This window comes from Caretta caretta, chromosome 6, assembly GCF_965140235.1.
Source record: "Caretta caretta isolate rCarCar2 chromosome 6, rCarCar1.hap1, whole genome shotgun sequence".
Classification (NCBI taxonomy): Eukaryota; Metazoa; Chordata; order Testudines; family Cheloniidae; genus Caretta; species Caretta caretta.
The window spans coordinates 121,757,565-121,779,306 of NC_134211.1; the positions used below are offsets into that span (position 1 = coordinate 121,757,565).

The 21,742-nt window shown below is 45.7% G+C and overlaps 1 long non-coding RNA gene across 3 annotated transcripts in view; it reads right to left on the reverse strand.

Annotated features, from left to right (window-relative positions):
- Positions 1-21,742, reverse strand: part of LOC125638454 (uncharacterized) — a 136,037-nt gene that overhangs the window by 4,406 nt on the left and 109,889 nt on the right. Inside the window, exons 3-4 of one of the 3 annotated variants that reach the window (XR_012669120.1) lie at positions 12,357-12,497; positions 11,319-11,667 (exon numbers count right to left, since the gene is read on the reverse strand). The exons of 1 other annotated variant lie outside the window; for it this stretch is intronic. This is a non-coding gene — a long non-coding RNA (uncharacterized LOC125638454). Of the gene's footprint in view, positions 1-8,098; positions 8,220-11,318; positions 11,668-12,356; positions 12,498-21,742 lie in introns of those variants that run through there. One more of the 3 variants, XR_012669116.1, reaches the window with a different exon arrangement.

Here is a 21,742-nt window from a genome sequence, read left to right on the forward strand (position 1 = left end):
GGTGCTATGGCAGTGTAAATAATATTAGCCATTTGCAGGATCTACACCTGCATAACTAATCAGACTGCTGTAGAGTTGGAAAGACAAATAAAACAGCTGTAATGCAATCCTTTGGGGGTGGAGGGGGAGAGAGACCTGGGCTTTGAATTGCAGGAACCAAAGGAAGAAAATCATTGGTGTATACACATTTCACCACATCTAATGACAAAATAGTTTGTGGCTTAGCCATTGTTTAAAGGCCATTCCTCAAATTCCTTGTTTACTGTCAGCAGTGTGAGTTGTGGACTCTTTGACTTTAGCTGTTAATGGGCCTAAACACTTGTGCCAACAGATTAAGCTTTGCTGAAACATTAAGAAAATTGGTCCAAACAGAGATAGGGAGGATCCTTGTTTAGCTGCTGTTTCATTTGCATGAGGCTCATTGTCACAAGACAATGGCTTTGAGATATCTCCAAAACTGAGGCAATTGGGTGAAACTTATTCTGTTTCTGTTAAATGATAGAAATTGGGGTTTTTTTTTAAAAGGGACAGAAAATGTTCATTTGAACACACAGGGCAGCATCTAAAGTGACATTAAACCCAACAAATACTCCGATGCAGGCATTAGACCAATCCTTAATGGGTCACCCTGATGCTGAAAGAAAATATGAATGTTAAAAATCATGACCATCCTTACAAATAATGAGTTTCAGGTTAGGAAATAGTACACAGCTTGGAATGATCTAGGAATGTAGAAAGCAAGTTTCTTTAAAAAGAAACAACTTTTAGATGTAATTTTAGGTCTTAGCATTTCGGAATCATCAAACTTTACACAGGAATCCCTGCCCGTTTGTTGTTTCAGTATACAATTATGCAATAACAGCTATTTCAGTGGACTGAATATTGCATAGGTTCTGTATTCAGTAGAGTATTAGTCTGATGCTCAGACCACATATTTGCTTTCAATTTCCTCATCAGTTATTGAAGATAATGGCCCTGATCGCACAATAATTATTTGAATGACAGTAGCACCTAGAGTCTCCAGCCAAGATTGCGGTAGGCACTGTACAAACACATAGTGACTCTCAGTCTCTGCTCCAAATATCCAAAGGGTTTGAGGGGAACTGAGTCACACAAAGGTGAAGCGACTTGACCAAGGCCATGTAACAGTCAGCGGCAGAGCCAGAAATAGATGGCTGGTTTCTTAAGTCCAGGTCCATGCTGCAAACATATCTGCTTCGGGGGACCCGAGGTGAAATCAGCATGGCTCTGTAGCGTAGGCCACAAGGGGTCACCTGGGTGGGTCTGATTGCAGAATCAAGGCCAATGTTTATAATTGCATTGCACTTGTGGCAAGTAGATAACGTGCTTATTGAATATAATAAAAAGGAATGGCACTCTCTTTTGTCCCTGGTCCTCATTACTGATTTACATGACCAGATTTACTTACAGCACTCGTCACCATCATAGTATTACTAAGTTGCCACCTTTATTTATTTTGTTGTAGTACGTCTAATAATTCTGGGCACCTCTGATGCTGCTGGCGGCTACCTGTGGCTGTGCTAAATGCTAAGATGTTTACATCGTTACAATTACATTGTCTTTGAACCATTCAAAACTTGACTTTGATTAACCGCACTAATAACAAGAGAGGTTCCTTTTTTTTTTTTTTTTGGTTAATGTCACTTGCTCGAGTTGAAAAGACATGCTCTTAATACTTGCTTTTCATCTGAATCAAGAAAGCAACACTAAGCAAAAAAGTATTTAACTGTGGCATATAGGATTGTAAAGATGGTAATCAGGGACACTGGTAATTGAAGCTTTTGGGGGAGAACCTTTCTTCTGAATCCTTCAGTCTGTTTAATAGGATAAAATTAGCTTGAGTGGCTTGGTGTTTGAAGAGGTTATGATATAATTGGAACTGCCTCCTGGGTTTGCTGCTGGACAAGGCAATCAGGTGGAGACATGGGAGGGCATGGGAACCTCTGAAGTACAAGGCTCAGCTTCCGCCATACTAATTAGGCTAAATTAGCTATGCCAGTTTTATGCTTGCTTTTGAATTTCCCTGATAATGCTTTTATCGGGTGTGTAAGAAAAGAAATATGAAATGCACGCAAAGTTCACCATATAATGGCAAGAATGGTGGGGACCGTAAATTATAAGTACCAGGGCTTATTGCTACAAGCTTCAGAAATAATGGAATAGCATTAGGAAATAACAAATGGGTATCAAGTGCAACCCCTAGGGATTTAAAAGTACTGTAGCTTGTTCTCTCTAACAAGAAAGTTTACAAAGCTTCTGGAAGAAATTGATTATCTTGAGGATTATATACATAGTACTTTGAGGCCAACCCCCCAGCACTGCTATTGACTGTTTAACCCAAGGTAAACTAGAGGGGTCCTCCTCCAGACAGGGCAAACCTTGTCCTCCTTAGATTGCACAGTGTCATCCTAAAGGCCCAGGAGAGGCTATTTTTTGTAAGCTACTGCCATTTTTTAATTTTCACTTCTGACCCCAATTAATCAACTTTAACCGTGCAAAGAGATTTGCAGTGCATTCAACGGAGCTTGCACAAATCTATTGTAATTGAAAATATGTCTGAGCAAATGAAAATAAAGGATATTTCAACCCGGAAGCAACGGGTTTTTGGGTTGCCGGAAAATGAGAGAAAACATCATGGAAAATATTTAGGAAATGGTTTAGCTACAAGTCCTTGCTCAGTTTGTAGCCAGGGTGGCTGTGCCCCTTGTAGAGATTTCTTGCAATCTGCTCTTGCTTCCTTCTTCCTCGCTGCTCTGTGAAGGACTTTGAGTCTGTGGCTATAATATTGACTTCACACCAGGAGTATCACAGGTGAAATCACTTGCTCCTCCACTGGAGTGACATCAGTTAAGCAGAATCAGCCCCTCTCGTTCACCCTGTTTCTAATTTTTTGTATATATTACAGCTCAGTCTGCTAACACTAAACCACAACAGACAACACACATGTAGAGAAGTGAGGAATCTTCGTATTTCCCAGTAAGAGAAACTGTCTCTGCTACAGAGGAACAGCCGTGTTAGTCTGTATTCGCAAAAAGAAAAGGAGTACTTGTGGCACAAAGTCTGCTGCAGTTTCCACGGTATGCATCTGATGAAGTGAGCTGTAGCTCACGAAAGCTCATGCTCAAATAAATTGGTTAGTCTCTAAGGTGCCACAAGTACTCCTTTTCTTTTTGTCTCTGCTACCTGGCTTCAGCAATCTACTGGTATGGACATTCATAGTCAATGTGCTTCCCATTCCCTCCCAGCAGCTGGATGATCTGGGAGGGTTTTCCATTGGCCTGCAGTATAATGCACGGAGCAGTATTGGATATTGATTTAGTTGGGGATTGGTTCTGCTTTGAGCAGGGGGTTGAACTAGATGACCTCCTGAGGTCCCTTCCAACCCTGATATTCTATGATTCAAGATCTCTGAGGCTGGATTTTTTATGCTTCCTGCAAGATACTATTACACCCGCCTTTCTTCACATCTCAATATGTGATTTGTATAGACTGTATTTACAAAAAGCAAAGCAAGTTTCACAGATGATGCTGACATAATTCTAAGAGTAAGCATGCAAGGGAAATTCCAAATATTTGCACAAGGGAACAAGGCCAGCTTTGAATTTGAGTCTTCCACACAAGAACCAACTCTAATGCAAAAGAGCTGCAGATGTTCAATATAGGCCAATTCCTGTTGGCCTCATTCACATGAGAACTGCCACTGACATGATTCCTGGCATCAGTAAGGCCAGAAGAACTTGGTTTTCTAGGAGTTAACAGTGAGAAAGATGCAGTAGTGGTGATAGTGTGGCATGGTGCACTCCTACCTCTTCCATGAGCATGGACCACTCTGAGAACATCTTGCTTGTAAAGACCATCATGTAGTTTATTTACACTGTTTTAATCCCTCTGCCAATACATATCTGTGTCTCCACACCTTTATACTGCATATGAGGTTTCTAACCCCTTCTCCAAAAAGTGGGGGAGGGAGGGTAGGTGTGTCTACTCAGCGAACTGCCTTCGTCAGGCTCTCTACCCTTCTGCTTCTCTCCTTCTCCTTCTCTCCCCACTTCTTCTCAAGCACTTTCTTCCTGGGCTCTTTTTAAACTACTGGCCTGTTAATCAGCTAATTAACTCATTAATTTCCTAGCCCCCATTTGGCCTAGTAATCAGGTCCACCCCTACCAACTGGGCCTTCTCTAGAGGAACCTGTTAATAGTGGCCAGAGTGCTGGCTCAGGCTCCATCTCTCAGCACTCTGTCACATATCTTCCCCTCTTTCTAACGGACAGGAGGTTCTTCCCCCTCACTCTCTCTCTCTCCTTTACAGGAGGTTTTATTAGGGAAATGTCTCCCCTCGATCTCAGGCTGGTCATCTTGGATCCTCCCAGAGGCTCCATCCATTCCTCGCCTGCACAAATTGCATTTTGTGGATGTCCCCATAGTTCTGTCTCCACCCACAGGTCCTCATAGAATCATAGAATCATAGAATATCAGGGTTGGAAGGGACCCCAGAAGGTCATCTAGTCCAACCCCCTGCTCGAAGCAGGACCAAATCCCAGTTAAATCATCCCAGCCAGGGCTTTGTCAAGCCTGACCTTAAAAACCTCTAAGGAAGGAGATTCTACCACCTCCCTAGGTAACGCATTCCAGTGTTTCACCACCCTCTTAGTGAAAAAGTTTTTCCTAATATCCAATCTAAACCTCCCCCACTGCAACTTGAGACCATTACTCCTCGTTCTGTCATCTGATACCATTGAGAACAGTCTAGAGCCATCCTCTTTGGAACCCCCTTTCAGGTAGTTGAAAGCAGCTATCAAATCCCCCCTCATTCTTCTCTTCTGCAGGCTAAACAATCCCAGCTCCCTCAGCCTCTCCTCATAACTCATGTGTTCCAGACCCCTAATCATTTTTGTTGCCCTTCGCTGGACTCTCTCCAATTTATCCACATCCTTTTTGAAGTGTGGGGCCCAAAACTGGACACAGTACTCCAGATGAGGCCTCACCAATGTCGAATAGAGGGGAACGATCACGTCCCTCGATCTGCTCGCTATGCCCCTACTTATACATCCCAAAATGCCATTGGCCTTCTTGGCAACAAGGGCACACTGCTGACTCATATCCAGCTTCTCGTCCACTGTCACCCCTAGGTCCTTTTCCGCAGAACTGCTGCCTAGCCATTCGGTCCCTAGTCTGTAGCTGTGCATTGGGTTCTTCCGTCCTAAGTGCAGGACCCTGCACTTATCCTTATTGAACCTCATCAGATTTCTTTTGGCCCAATCCTCCAATTTGTCTAGGTCCTTCTGTATCCTATCCCTCCCCTCCAGCGTATCTACCACTCCTCCCAGTTTAGTATCATCCGCAAATTTGCTGAGAGTGCAATCCACACCATCCTCCAGATCATTTATGAAGATATTGAACAAAACCGGCCCCAGGACCGACCCTTGGGGCACTCCACTTGATACCGGCTGCCAACTAGACATGGAGCCATTGATCACTACCCGTTGAGCCCGACAATCTAGCCAGCTTTCTACCCACCTTATAGTGCATTCTTCCAGCCCATACTTCCTTAACTTGCTGACAAGAATACTGTGGGAGACCGTGTCAAAAGCTTTGCTAAAGTCAAGAAACAATACATCCACTGCTTTCCCTTCATCCACAGAACCAGTAATCTCATCATAAAAGGCGATTAGATTAGTCAGGCATGACCTTCCCTGGGTGAATCCATGCTGGCTGTTCCTGATCACTTTCCTCTCATGCAAGTGCTTCAGGATTGATTCTTTGAGGACCTGCTCCATGATTTTTCCATGATTTTTCCATGATTTCTCACATCAAGGCCAATTTGTTGAGTTATTCTCCCTGCTTCTGTTCTCTTTATTTGGTGTCATGGTTTGCTCTTGTCCTTCGGGCTCCTGGGTACTCTGGGTCTCTGTTTTGCTCAACCATCCAGAGTGCTCCAGGGATGCCTCCTTCCACCATTCTAGAAGTCAGGGCTCCACTAACTGCTTGACCTCATTAACACCTGTGCATATAAACATTTAAACACTGGCCCATGGGCTTTGTATAAGTCTAGTGCCTACATACATGCAAGTGTTAGACTTTACAGCTGCAAAACCCACTGCTCTCACCCTGCACCCCAGAAATGTTGGTCAGAGGTTTACCTACTTGTTTACTGCATATATTAAATTGTTTGAGGGTCTGATCTGACACACACACCCATGAGTAACTTTACTCACATGAGTCACCCCAGGGGCACCTGTTTGAGTGGGCCCCTTGGTTGATATCGATCACTTCTGAATGTTTACATTTAGATGCTTTTCTTTTATAGGGATTGATTGTGTTAATTATAAAAATCAACTTAATTAAAGTCCAGACCAAGTTAACCCATGACATGGAGGCTCTAGGCAGAATTTATGCTAACAAAATGCAACCACATAGTTTTAAGCACCCTGTCTTATTATCCTCCTGGTGGAGTTTGGGTCTTTGCCCCAAATTTGGACTTTGCATTTAAAACAATTCCCTTCCCAGAAACAGAAGCCAGGAGCTTTTGTTTTTCAGCCCGTTTCTCCTCCTTTGGAGCTGTACCTTGTCTGTGTCTCTGGAGAGTCCTGGCTAGCAATCATCATCAGGCTTGCTCCAGCAGCTGAAGAATGGAAACAGAAGGACCTAAAACAGCTCCCTGTGAAACCAGCTTTAATGGGTGCAAGGCTGGGCCCCAAATACTTATAGTCCACAATGGATCTAGTTTACTGTAGAGAAAATGAAATTCTGACTCTGATAAGAAGCAGCAGCAGGGAAGAAAAACTCTTCTACATTAAGAGCTGGATCTAACACCAAGTGCAGTCAAGAAGAAATGTTCTGTTGCCTTCAGTGGCACTTGCAGCAGCCACTAAATCCCCACTGTATTCCTTACAATATGCTATCACTATTGCTCCCTCTGAAGCAGAGGTGACCCCAAGCTTCAAAATTCAGATCTGGATTTTGAAGACCCCAAAGTTTGGGGCTAGGGAGATCCAGAGCTTTAGCTTAAGCCCCACTAATGGTAGCTGTCATTTTGAGAATCTAGAGGAAGGTCTGGCTTTGGAATTCCATCTCCACTCCTCCAACATTTGGAACAAGAGATTTTAGACTCTGACATGAATAGTTCAGTGCTGCCTTACTCTCTGCTCAGGCAAAGCTGCCAGGGAAGTCACAAGCGGCAGGATTTGAACCAGATTTACAGAAGCGCTCGGTGCCTGTTTAGGCACCTGTGGAAATGGAAAGGCATTTCTGTTGTGATTCAAAAAGCTGCACCTCTTGATTTCTCTTGTGAAGAGGCCATAACTTTTGCCAATCAAAGCACTGCCTCTATTCAGAAAAGAAATATTACATGGGCTGTGATGACATTAATCCAGTATAGGGGTTATCTCTCATTAAATAACTTGAAGAGAACTTTTCTTGCCTTTTAGTTGGGAGTCTGGTTTTTCCAGTACACTCACTGGAAGGGAAAGCATGCACCTCAGGCATATTCTGTCCTCAAGTCAGAGTTTATGGCTAAAAGGGACCACCAGATCCTTTAGTCTGACCTCCCACATATCAAAGGCCTCCAACACCACCCAGCACCTGCTCATTAAACTTAAGGCCCGACTAGCCAGACTATGGAGCTACAATAAAAAGCAAAGTAGCTCTGTAGCCTCTACTGCAGCCAAAGGCTTGTAGTAGCCCAGCCTCTCTTCAACATGGGGGAATGGCTGGTGGGAGCTGCGTAGTAGTAGATCCACCCCCCCTCCCCCCCCAAGCCATGAACATCTTCGGGGAGAGGCCATACACGAGCTGACTTCCACTACGCGCAAGGGGTGTGTATATCCCATGCTGGCTCTGCCACCCAGACCCATGCAGAAGAATTGGACCTGATTCATTGCTGAAAGGGCTTTTGCTGGCGTGAAGGAGGGGGCAAGTATTTCTTAATGTATATTACTTATTGCTTGGAGTTTTAGGACAAAAAGATTACAGCCTCTCTGTGAAAAACCCACCGAAGTACATGGAAAGACTGTCCTTGGCTTTTCTGGGTTTGGGATCAGCTTCTATATGCATATAAGGAGAAGTAGCTGGAATGGTACCTAGGTAACTTGCTGTTTTCTGGAGACTTTCAGCTCAGCTGTAGCAACAGGAAAAGCAATTTCAAAAAGCACCAATGCTTAGGAGCTTCTGTGGATTCATCAGACAATATCAGAAACATATCTGTTGGGAGAGGAAAAAATCTATTTTAAAACTTTCCATCTTTTCTAGGTGGGTGCTTATCTGGTCACTGCTGTTAAACATGTAGAGAAGTCTCAGTGGCATTCATTTTTAAGAGGGAAGTCTGTCTAAAATTAGATGACAGTTTAAAATAAGAGATTATATGATTCCGCACAGAAGAACATTCATTCTCAGAAGGAAACTGAGAAGGATTGTTCCGGATTTATTCTCCAGCTGTTCAGAGCTGATGCATCCTTTTTAAATTATAACTTTGGTGTGTCAAATAATATTTAATGAGGTCTAATTTCTTTCCTATGAAAAAAGGTAGAAAAAACAAAATTGCCAACAAAATAATATCCACAAACAGATACATGCTGGATTTCAGAGACCAGGTAACCATAGTCAGTTACTACGGTACAGTAATTGCTCGCTTTCATTTTCCAGCAGGCCTCTGAAATCTAGAAGCATCACGTTATCTTTTCCAGGTTGATACTCAAAAGAATGAGTCACAGTATGTCCAATGGCAAAGGATATGGTGGATTCTTCAGCACTTGGAGTCTTTACATGAAGATGGAGTCTCTCTAAGTGGTATGTCTAGTTCCTTAAAGTTATTGGGTTTGATTCAGGAATTACTGGGTGAAATTCTATGGCCTGTGTTGTACAGGTCTGACTAGATGATCATAATAGCCATTTCTGACCTTAAAAGCTAAAATTCTACTAATAGCTTCATGTAAGCCCATAGAATGCAAAGTTTAAAGAGGAGGCTTTTCCACTTCCCAGATAGTATGTGATTCAAATATGCCTATGAGTTTAAATGTACCTTTTTTAAAGCCAGGCAATGGAGTGGAAGATGGCAGCCTTCATGGGACCCACTCTGTTAAGTGAGAATTCACAATGAATGCCATCAACTCAGCGACTGAACGTCGCTCAGTGATCTTCTGGTCATCAGAGCAGCAACTCCTAAAGTTCCTCCTCATGGCCAAACAACATGCCAAATAGGCCCTGGAATAAGAATTCTGCGACTTAATGTTGAAAGACTCACGTGGGCAAAATGCAAGTACCTTGGAAACTTGATGAAGACTTACAGCATCAATATCCTCATGTTGCAAGAGACCCATGTTGGCAATGATCAACAGGCTAGGAGATACCATATCTCTGGATACAACCTAATGACTAACCATTATCCTAAATAAGGCTTGGCAATATACCTCAAGGACACTATCTCAGATTTTAAGGTTATTCCATAAACCGAAGAGGAGACCACATTTACCACAACTATCAAAGAAGGGGAGCTCCACATTACCAACCTCTCAGCCACACACGACTTGTGGATACCCAGCTGAATACAGTGATGTGGTGCATCACGGGAACCCTTAAGTCAACTCCAACACTATGGCTACCTGTCCTATCTAACATCGCTCCCCTGCCGATACACCGAACTGCTGCAACATTCAGCGAAGCTCAGTGAATCCAGGAAAACAGATGCCTTCCTATTCACCAAGTCCTTGACAACACACCCCTCACACCAATGTCTTAAGTCCCACAAGCCTTTCTGGGAACATTCGTTTAGCCTCATGCAATCAGGCTATGATCAGAAGGAGGCTTGGAAAGCAGATTGGACTAAACAAGACTTAAAAAATAAGCACCTTGTGCCAGACCCCATGCAGAAGGTTCTGGGTTTGACCTTCCATGGTCATCTTGGTCAACTCTGAACCGAATTCAAACCAACCATGGTAGATGCAGATATCTAATGCATAAATAGAAAATCAAGAACTCCCTGGTGTGCGAGCGTGGTTCCCCACGACAGACCATCGAACATATCACTCTACTGCCCAATTTATAAATATGAAGGAGGCATTACTGCAATAAATTCTGCTACTCCTGATGTTGCCATTTGGCTCGATCAACTACAGGTGAAATTGTGGTTGCTGCTCTACACCAGCCATACGAAAGAGGAAGACGAGCCAGGCAGTATTGCAGGCTATTAATATGACTTAACTCAAAAGCTAAGCACAACATAAATGAGCAAATGTGTCTCACACTATACATTTTAATGCCCGGCTTTCATTTGGTGCAGTTCATTTTGCAGGCTGAGTATTAAAAACCCCACCTAGCATGTTTTACATTCCCTTGCAACAGGAAATTATTTTGATAACACCTTACAAATGAGCCATATTGATACTAACTTTTTTGTAAACTTAATTTGAATTTAGAAAGTCTCGAAACGATAATTGAATCACAAGTCTGGATTAGAATTCTAGCAGCAATACTTGACTTGGTCAAAATCACTGTTATGTAGAGATGCAATTTTTACACAGTACTTCACATTGATTAAGTAATGTGCGAAAATGGAAAAAAGTATTTGAATCTTAATCATAGTAATTTGCATGAAATAAAAGTCTCTGTCAGGGGAATGCACATTATAATAACTCCTGGGTGTTTTGGTTGCATCAGTGAGCAAAGAAGTTGTAGGCATTTTTTGCCCTGCTATACAAGGATTTCTCTATTTTTAGCGTATCTTTGATCGTATGAGAATTTAGCAATGTAGGATTTTAGTCACTGAGAGATTGCAGCTGATTAGCTACTTCAACAAAGGCTGAAGCTGAGATAGGTGACTGATAAAGTCTTTGAACAAAACTTGGAAACATTAAAGAAAAAATATTTTAAAAATGGGAATTTAATATGAACCTAATACTGACTCACCCCAGTTCTGACTTGCACTAAATGAGATCTACAGATACATTCACCAAACTAAGAGCCTGATCCAAAACCCACTGAAGTCAATGGAAAGACTCAGTGGGCTGTGGGTTGTGCCCCAAAAACTTTTCCCTTTAATTACACAACCGTGTATTTGTCAGGCATCCTTCCAGATCCGTTGCATTTGCCAACGCCAGCACAGCTCAGTCTCACTAAACGCTGCGACAGTGTCAATGTTATCAGCTACTAAACCTGACATGAGAGTTCAGGCACGTCTCCTTGGGCCACGGTGCATCCTACTCTTATTTTTAAAGAGCTAGTGTTTCAAAAAAATCAATGTAATCAACTGTTAATTACAGAAAATCTATGACTTGTCCCTTTAGCAGGTTTTCCATTCCCCCCCCCCCGGTATTTTTTATCGTGGGGCCATGCTGCTGAATCCGTCGTCAATGTTATAATTCAACTCCATTACAAGCACCTTCTGAGCTCCCTCTTCTTCCAAAATAAACTTTTCCATCTGGAGTTCCTCCTAGGTGGTCTCAAGGAGATTTCTCCCCCTCAAGGTTGCGGTGGATTGGACACAGGATTTTTCGGAAGCATGAGCATTTGAAAAAATAAGCCGTTTGTTTCATGTTTTGAAAACTCTTAACATATAGAAGCTCCTGGTTTGTCTTATTCATTTAGCCTCAGTGGGTAGGTCTACACAGCAAAAAAAGGCCCAGGGGTCAGCTGACTCAGGCTTGCAGGGTTCAAGCTGTAGGGGTAAAAACAGTAGTGTTAGGGGGACCCGATTTCCCAAAATAAAAATGGGACACTATGCGGAGCTGGCCTGAGCCTCCCACCCCGCATGCAGGTCTTGCTCTTGCTGCTTGAACTTTGAACTTGAACTGCAAGATTTCTAAGCATATGCAAGGGATCCCTAGCTGCTTAGGCTGGGTTAGCCCTAGCGGACATATAAAGCTGGCATATTACAACAGCTTCTATTACCTCTTGGAACCTTAGACTGTAACCCCTGTGTGTGTGTGTGTATATGTTCACCTGCCTTAACTCTGTAAATAACTCTCATTCCTTTTCCTTAGTTAATACATCTTTAGTTAATTTATTACGGGATTGACTACAGACAGTGTCTTTGGTGTGGGATCTGGGGTGCAATTGACCCAAGGTAAGTGATTGGCCCATTGGTACTGGCACTAACCTGAATAATGTTAGAGACTAACAAATTTATTTGGGCATAAGCTTTCGTGGGCTAAAACCCATGTCATTTGATGAAGTGGGTTTTAGCCCACGAAAGCTTAGGCCCAAATAAATTTGTTAGTCTCTAAGATGCCACAAGGACTCCTTGTGTTTTTTTGCTGATACAGACTAACACGGCTACCACTCTGAAACCTGAATAATGTTGTGATTTTTGGCGTAAGGGACCATCTGTCGCAAAGGTTGGCTTACCTGGGGGGCAGTACAGACAGGAGTGCCCAAGGGGACTGTCTGTGACCTGTGTTCCCTCTGAAGTGTGCGGCCGCAAAAGAGCCCATCAGGGGCCGTGCATCTGATTAGGAGAGCTGCACAGGTGTGCAGCCACAGGTGGGCCTGGAGAGGAGAGATGTGTAGGGTGAGGTGGGGAATAGGGAATGGGTGGGGACAATGGAGTGAGGTGGGGAGCTTGGGGCATGCAGGGCTGTGGCGGGGAGAGGTGCCTCTCCCCCAGCCCCAGCTCTGGGGTGGCAGCGGGCACCCCCCAGGGCTGTGGCAGGGAGAGACACTTCTCCCCCAGTTCTGGGGCTGCAGCGGTAAGAGATGCCTCTCCCCAGGGAAATGGGTGAGCCCAACTCAGAGGCTGACTGCATTGAAAAAGAATTGCCAGAAGGACAGGATGGGCTTTCCAGCCACAGAGTGTATTTTCCCGCCTTGGAACATAGCTCCACTCCTCCCCTAGTGAATGAAGGGAAAGAAGAGATTCCCACCCCACTGACTTCCTCATACCATCTCCTTCTCACACATAACTGTTTTGTTGGGGTTTTTACATTCCTCTCTAGGAACCCCAGATCACATTCTCCCTGTGGCTGCTCCAAGGAGCTTACTGGTACCCTGGGGCTGATTCACTTTTGCGGGCTATGCACAGGAAGAGTGAAATAGATTTTGCAGAGGGCTACCCAGGAGCGAGCACCTCCTTTCATATGAGCTTGACTGTCTGCCCTGTTCCTGCAGCGCAGGTAAAGAGCTCTTCTTCCTTTCCTGCTTCCACACTGAGCCTAACTCGCTTCAAATTCGTTGAGTCTAACATAGAGCGGATTTGGACTTTAGAATGAAACTCCCGAATCCTGTATAAAGCCTGAATAAGCTGACAGGGTGTGGGATGCGGGGGATAAAATGTATCCCTGACCTGTACAGTAGCTGTGAGGCAGCTGAGCGGCCACTCCACAGATGGAACAGCGGTAGCCCTTTCATCACATACATTAACCTTAAATGGCCCTGCTCCAAGTCTGCCCTGAGTCGACCTCAGCTACCTGTACCTCATTGGCACGTCTGGTGATACTGTGTGCCCCATACCAGGGTGTGATTTTTTTTCCCCCATCACAGAGAGATTTTCACAGTTCCCACCTCCAGTGAATTTTACCCTTAGGGGATAATTATGAGGCTATGCATGTGGGAGGTCCATTCATCTTAGAGGAGGGGACAAAATTCTGCCCCCCAGGACACAGAGTGACTTAGTTGCACCATCACCATGTAGTCACTCTTCCACATTGGGGACAACCACAAGATCTGCAGTGCAGGCATCTGTTGCTGCTCTGTGACCTGAGCAGCTTGTCAAAGTTTAGGGCCCTGGGGATGTTCCAGTTGGAAGTAGAAATTGATGGAGCCTGGCCCCAGCCCCAGGCCTGGGGTTTTTTGTTTCTACTGGTGCCGCACATAACAAAATTCATGCCGCACATGGATAGAAAAACAATGAGAGGGAACATTGTCTGTGACGGCATGTTAAGGCATGAGGAGATCACACTGGATACTTGGTTGGTGAAATGGAAGCATAGAACCCTCAACCAATTTGAGGTGTGTGCCTTGCTTTCTAACAGTCTGCCCTGTGGTTGGTTCTCACGCTTCCGAGCCACTCGAGATGGCTGCTACAGGCTTTTTCTTTGCCAAGTAGACATGCCAGTGAGAGTTACTGACACTGGGTAGTTTTGGAAGATTGGGTGGCTAATTTTGGAGACACTTCTATGGATATCTGAACCTCTGAGAGCTTCTCAGGGTCCCAGGCTGGGGCTCATGAGACCTTATAAATTAGAGACTCTAGTATGTCTAGATACTTGATAAATTCCATAGGACCAAAGGAAGCTACTGGAACCAACAAGAATTATTTGGGGGAAGTTTTGTGGCCTATGTTATGCTTGTGGTCAGACAAGATTGGTCCCTTCTGTCCTTAAAAAAAAATCTCTGGATCTTTGACTGTTTGATGCAGCAGAGCTTCGTAGCTCCACAGACGCCCTGGCTCTGCTGCTCCCTCTGGTCCTGCGGTTTGCAGGGCCCAGACTGAGCTCCTGGAGCTGGGGAACAAGTGAAGCTTCAGGTATGCAGGATCCAAGAATATCACTAATCCTGGAGTCTGTGGAGTTATAAGCTCCACAGGAGCAGAGAGAAACATCAGGGCCAGGAGTCCTTTTGACTTTATATGCTTCACAAAGTACTAGGGAGAATGACCGGGACAGATTCTCCTACAAGGTTTATAAAGCTCCCCAAGAGAAGGTTGCATTTGGAGCTTTTGATGATGGCTTCTTACGATCTCTGGCTAGGAGATGGGCTTTCTGGGCCGGGCTTTTTGTACTCTCTGGCTCTTTCATCACTCCAGCATAAGCTTGTAACAGAGTGGTGGGCTCCAAAATCTTGCAGTGGGATGAAGGAAAGTCGTAGGAACAGCCAATCTTGAAAGGAAATTTAGGGAGCAATTTATCTTGTGGTGTTGGTGTTGATCCCCAAGAAGGGGATACAGAGAGCTAGACTAATAAAGCCACACTGTATGCTGTCTTCAGAGTGAGACAGGAACAATACCTGTTTACAATACGTGCTTTATTTGCAGGGCAGGACATTGTTGCATCAAAATAAGGGTGTGGACAGGGCTCTACTTATAAGGGAGTCAGTATAGCCTCAGGCATATGGGGTAATAAGGCTTCTGTTCTTTTGGAAAAGAACCTATGCAGTGAAATGCAAACTCAAGGACAATATCTGTTACAGAGAGGTTATTTTGGAAGGGCTGGGTTAGAATGACAGTAAGATAAAGAGATTCTGATGCTTGAGTGAGAGTTGAGGGTACTGAGCACCTCTGAGGTTTGGGCCATAGCCGCTTGTTGCACTTGACAGTTTCCCACACAAAGTCCTGGGTTTGATGAAGCCATATTTGTCAGCAGGAAAAAAACCTTTCCACACACATTGTTCTTCCATCCAGTGCTAATACACGTACCCTTTCCACACTTTCCCCAGGGGTGCTCAACCCCTGCTCAGCCCCAGGCCCCGCCTCCACTCCACTTCTTCCCCCAAGCCCCAACCCCTTCCCTGCCTCTTCCCATCCCCTCCCCTCCTCCTTTCCCTCCCAGCACTTCCAGCACACCAAGGAACAGCCGATCGCAGTGGGCGGGGGTGAGGGGGTGCTGGGAGGGAGGGGAGGAGTTGATCAGTGGGGCCGCCAGTGGGCAGGAGGTGCTGTGGGGGAGGGAGGAGCTGGCTGCTGGTGGGTGCTAAGCACCTGCTAAGTTTTTTACATGAGCCAGTGCCTATGTATGGCTGACTAGCTGTATGTAAACCACATGGCATCTCGTGGAAGGGAAGTAAAGCGTGCAGCCTTTATACGATAGATCATGTAAAATATAACAAGGAGTTCAGAGGAAATAATCCTATTAATTAATGCCCAAATCCTGGTCCCTGTGCAGAGGCTGAGTAAAGTGGCCATGCATGGGGACTTTGACAGAGACCAGGCAGGGGGACGGGGAGGTTCTGGCAGCTATTGTAGTCTTGTAGTACCAGTAGCATGCACAGTTGCTGCACCACCCTCCCAGGTCCGGCCACAGTCCTGTCTTCCCCCACAATCCTCCTGTGTATCAACATGGTTGGACTGCCACAGCACCCAGACCCCCTGTAGCCTGCATCCCATTCCGCACAGCAGAACCTCTCCCATTCCACTGGCAAGTGGGGCCTTCTGCCTTTTGTTTAAGCAACCTAGCAATGAAGGCGGTGGAAGTTTAGGAAGAGTACCACCGTCATGTGCTATTCGCAGAGCTGCTTGAAATATCTAGGACAAAACTTGAGTGATGTAAAACTGATATGGGTGTGGTACAAACAGAGAGTGGGTTCATCAGAACGTGTGTTGAGTTTCGAGAAAGGCAGACATCTTATCTACTAAGTACAATCTCTGGTAATCTGATGGCAAAGTACTGTGGGATAGGAGAGAGATTCTGGAGGAAACTCTGGGCTCCTGAGATTGTTAAGCATGTTCTAAAGGAGAAATACTGTGTTTCCCACAGAAATGCTGAGTTATAAAGCAGCTTTGGGCCACACCCATAGGGTTGCCTGGTGTCGGACTGGAAAGTCCAGTTAAAAAGTGGACCTGGCAGATGTACTGACTGGACATCAAAAGTTCAATTATCGTGGGTGTGGGGGGGCAGGTGCTAGATCATCACCTGCTAGCCTCTGCTCAGCTGGGACAGCCTCCTGCCTGCATCACATGGACAGGCAGGCAGCAAGCTCTGTGTCAGGCTGCAGGTGCCGTCCCAGCCCTGGAGCAGAGGGAGTCTAGCTGGACAGGGAAGGAGGTAGAGGGAATGGAGCGACAAGGAAGGGGGAGGGGGAGAGATGAACAAGCATAGGCGGAGCCTCTAGGGAAGCATCAGCACAGGGGTGGGGCCTTAGGGGAAGAGGAGGAGTAGGGGGGGTCCAGTTTTCAGAAACTAGAAAGTTGGCAACCATAGCTCCTGGTCAAAGGTTACATGATCTCATGGGTGGCCCAATATTTATATGATCCAGAGGTCACTGCTTGAAAGACAAGTTACTGGGCTTGCTACATTTGTTCTGCAGCAGCCAGTCACATGTCGTGACTTCCAAACTTTAGGAACATATATACTCAGCCCTAAGAACAGCGATAACCAAGCAAGAGGCAAGTTCTTGTTCAACAATGTAATTGCATAATGTGCATGCTCCATGTTCCTTTCTAACCCTTTTTACCACTTAGAAAGGATTCTGATTGCTGGATGCAAAAGTGAACTTTGCCCCTTCATTGATGCCTGCTCTAGTACAGAGGTAGTGAAGGATAAGCGAGATGTGTGTCACAGGATGGCATGGTGAAGAAATTCTACCCAATGTGCATGATTCATAGTATGTCTATTTGTCATGTAAATAGAGGATGGCTGAAAATTTTTCAGCAGTGTTTTTATTTTGGATGAAAAAATGGCTTTGGGGAACATTTACATGAAAAAAATTTGTTGCTATAACTTTGACTAAACGATTTGAAACAAAAAGTGGAATGGAAAACGATTTGGAATGGAAAAATGTGCTTTAATTCTAATTCTACAATGAAAGATGTGGGGTCTTCACTGTGCGGGGGGATTTTTTTGTAGTGTACAAAGTATTGGGGCCATGATGCATTGTCTCCTTCCATCTGCCTCTGGGGAGCGGAGACAGTTGACTAAATATGAGGAAAGGATTTTGAATTCCTCATTCCACCCTAAAACTTGACAGCAACTAGCTGCCACCTGGTCCCATCCCAATCCACTACCACCTCTAACAGTGACGGAGAAGCACTTTAGCTTGATGTCTCAGTTAAAGAGGCTCAGCGGTGAATCCGCTGAAGTGAGCTGTAGCTCACGAAAGCTTACGCTCAAATAAATGTGTTAGTCTCTAAGGTGCCACAAGTCCTCCTTTTCTTTTAGCGGTGAAATAGTTAGCCATATTACCTCAGTAGGCTTTGGCATGAACATCCCACTGAAATGACTAGAAGAGGGCCACACCTCTTTGAGCCGTTATTTCAAACTCTTCAGTCTCAGGTAGATCTCACTGAAGTGGTTGCATTTCTTTCATGTTTTGAACATTCTCTGGTCACACAGAAGGGCCAGCTTTCTCCAAAAAGGCAGCGTAGCGTCTGTGACACATTTATGTGGCAAGTGCAAAGTGTAGCGATTGCTGCAGCTGCATAACCGCGTTACACAAGGCCTTGACTGGTGGGAAGCGGTACGGCGGTGTACAAGTAATGCTACCATTTGTGCTAGTGGCTTTTGAAAGTGCTGCTCTTTTGGAATGGTTTCTCGTCTGATTTTATTTCAGGGGATGAGCCAAATGAGTTGAGAAGGCAGAAACTGGGAATCACCGACTGCATTCCCAATGAAGCTACTCCACCCAGCTCGGAAGAATTTAAAGTACTTTCAGGATGCCCAGAGTAGACAAGACTCTGGATTTTGAACACTTGATCAGATGTCTCCTGGCTAGGAGGATCAGGAAAGCAACCTGCTATTTTACCAACCCTCACTGTGTCTAGCAGCAAACATTTCCCAGGGATTTCCTCAGGTGGCTTGGAGAGAATGATCACCCTTTGCAAGTGCAGCACAATACAGGACCCAATCCTGAATTCCTGATGCACCCCAAATTTCCAGATGTTGCTTTAATCAATGCTAGGGACTTGTGGGCCCCTGCTCCCAAGGTGACTTGAAACCATCTTTGCCCCACTTATAGGACTTGTGCCAATCCTGGCTCAACCAGATCTTATCTAGGAATTTACTTGCTAAATTGCCCATTGGCCTGCCACTGCAAATATGATTGGCCAGGAGGCTTCTTCTGGTTTGCCTCAAGGTCAAGTCCTACCATATTGGGCAGCACATTCGCAGTGGAGAGTCCTTGGCTCTGGAACTCAAGTCCTCCTCTGGCCCATCAGAGCCCATGTCTGGTCACAATTTAGGCAATGATACAAGAGGAGTCTTTTTTGGTTTACCTTCTCCTCAAATGTGTTCTTCCCCTCCCCGTTAAGTCCTGTTGGTTGGCAGGTTGGGTGATATAGAGCGGAATCACTTCACTGCCTGATTATGGTTAATGTGAAGTGGGTGGTTTTTTTATTACTTAGTTTTGTAATACTGCCCAGGCACCACCATGAGGGGCACTTAAGCTAGCTACATAATGAAGAGATAAATCAATTCACCAGGAAATGAAAGGACCTGGTGGCTTGTGACAGAGTGAGGAGACCCCATCCAGTGCGGGGTGAGTACACCCCATCCTTCAAACTGCCCTCTGTCTCTAGGACGCAAGACTTAAGGGCTGAAGTCCATAGAGTTGCCCTGATCCGCAGGGCTCTAAAGCCCAACAACCGGAGTCTATGTAATCGCCCTGATCCACAGGGCAGTAGGGTCACATGACCTGCATCAAGGGGGTAGCCCTTCTCTCCAGGGCAATGAGGCCTAGCAGTCAGAGTCAATAGCAATGCCCTCAGGGCAGGGCTGTATGGCCTAGGGGGCCAGTTGGGGTGTGTGGGCTGCCACCTGGGGGGGCAGCCAAGTAGGAGGACCCGGGTCCTCCCTGCTCCACCAAGTCCCAGTCCAGAGACTAGTCAGTGCCAAGTGCATCCACCACTGGGTCAGTGGGGATCCATCTGCAATGTGCTGACCATCATCGAGACAATGGATAGTCCTTCCCTGGGCTACTTCCGACTGTGTTACTCCTTGTGGGGTCTGTGCATCTTCAGGGTCTCTGAGTTCCTCAGCCAGTGCAACTCCCCATAGCTCAGACCTCCCTGGGACGTCCACAGGTAGCTGGGTATCTGATTGGGTCTTGGCACCTCTGGCTTCCGTGGGCCGGGGCTCTAGTGGTTCCTGGGCAGGAGCTAGCAAGGAGCATCCTTCCTCTCCAGCAGTCAGCCCAGACTTAGCTGGGCTGCTCCCTCTTATACTGGTGCAATACCTGAAGCATGCCCAGCAGAGACGTGGGGGCATGGCTTCCTCTGCCCACAGTGAGGAGTTAACCCTTCCCCGTCCAGTGTGGGATGAGTTCACCCCATCACATGATCATACAAGAGAAGGCATTCTTCCTAAATCTCCCTATACATGCACATAAACACAAACACATATCCACACAGAGCATATGTAATGTACAGATATAAACACAGAGGATGCATAGAGATTGGGTCTGGTATAAAGGTTTCATTGGCATGAGTTTTGGATTGCTTGTGCGTGGCAGCTATTTTTATTTTCATGCTACATTTGCCATTTTCTCTCTGCTTAGTTGGGATTCAGAAACAGTCCCCCAGTCCATTGCCCAGGTCTTGTCTACATCAGCAAGCTTGGTAGCTGTAGCTTGCCACAAAGGCAATGTGGGTTGCTGTAGTGTTTTTACCATCATGTCATCCCTATTTGAGCTGCTTCCATTTTACATAATGCATCTCCCGGTCTTTAGATATTCCGAAGCATCGTTAGCTCCATGTGCGGAATCTTTAGATGTGCTGAAGCAGACCAAACATCTGGAACGAACAGGTGGAATTCAGCTACACTTACCATACATTTCTATTTTTAATGGTGTTTGGCTTCTCTTTAATTGCACACGGATTTTTCCTGGAGACCCAAATGTCACTCCATGCATGTATGAATTTAATTTCATTGGTAATGAGTTAAAACTGATTGTTTCAGAAGAATTTTTGATGTTAACTAATGAGGCATCACATTCCATGTATATTCTTTTCTTTATTCTTTTTTTTCCTCTTCTGCATCTTTTAAAGTGGTGACAGCCTCATGCCCTCCTAAAGCACTTGGGGTTTGTCTACACTGAATTGTAAACCTGGCTCTGTGGGACCTGGGATTGTGGACCTGCTGTTTCTAAGCCCGCTCTTGAATGTCCACAGTGCATTGTAAACCTGGGCTTCAAATTGCTGGACCCGGGTCTCACCTGTGCCAACATGTCCATACTGTACTATGCTGATTTTCTGATGGGACTGCAGCGTGAGCGGTGTCTGCTCTGCAAAGTGACAGGGCTTGGACATGAGTCACAGCAGGATTCGGACTCTGACCCATTCCCTTTGCAGCATCCTAAGACACAGGTCCTGAGTGCTTGCTGACCCTTGTCAGACTGATTTGTGTGCAGACAGAAGAAGGGCTTGGGCTCAAACTTGAGTCAGAGCCCAGGATCAGGGTGCAATCTATCCTCAGGATACGTCTACACAGCCTGCGGCAGCTAGCTCCTGAGCCCAGGTTGACAGATCCAGGCTCACACTCCCCTACTAAAAATAGCTGTGGAGACAGAGCTCTTAAGTTGTGCCTCGGGCTGGATCTCAGGCTCTGAAGCCTCGGGAAGGGAATGGGCTTCAGAGCCCTGGTTAACATAAGAACATAAGAACTGCCATACTGGGTCAGACCAAAGGTCCATCAAGCCCAGCATCCTGTCTTCCGAGAGCAGCCAATGGCAGGTGCCCCAAAGGGAATGAACTAGGGTGACCAGATCACAACAGTAAAATATCGGGACACATGGGGGTGCCATAGGCTCCACCCACAGTCCACCCCCTCTCCTCCCAGGTTCCGTCCCCACTCTGCCCCAGGTCCCGCCCCCTCCCCGCTCGGCCCTGCCACCGCACCCCTCCTCACCCCCTGGCCAGCCACTGACTTGCTGCGTCATAGAATCATAGAATATCAGGGTTGGAAGGGACCTCAGGAGGTCATCTAGTCCAACCCCCTGCTCAAAGCAGGACCAATTCCCAACTAAATCATCCCAGCCAGGGCTTTGTCAAGCCTGACCTTCTCTAGGGAAGGAGATTCCATCACCTCCCTAGGTAACCCATTCCAGTGTTTCACCACCCTCCTAGTGAAAAAGTTTTTCCTAATATCCAA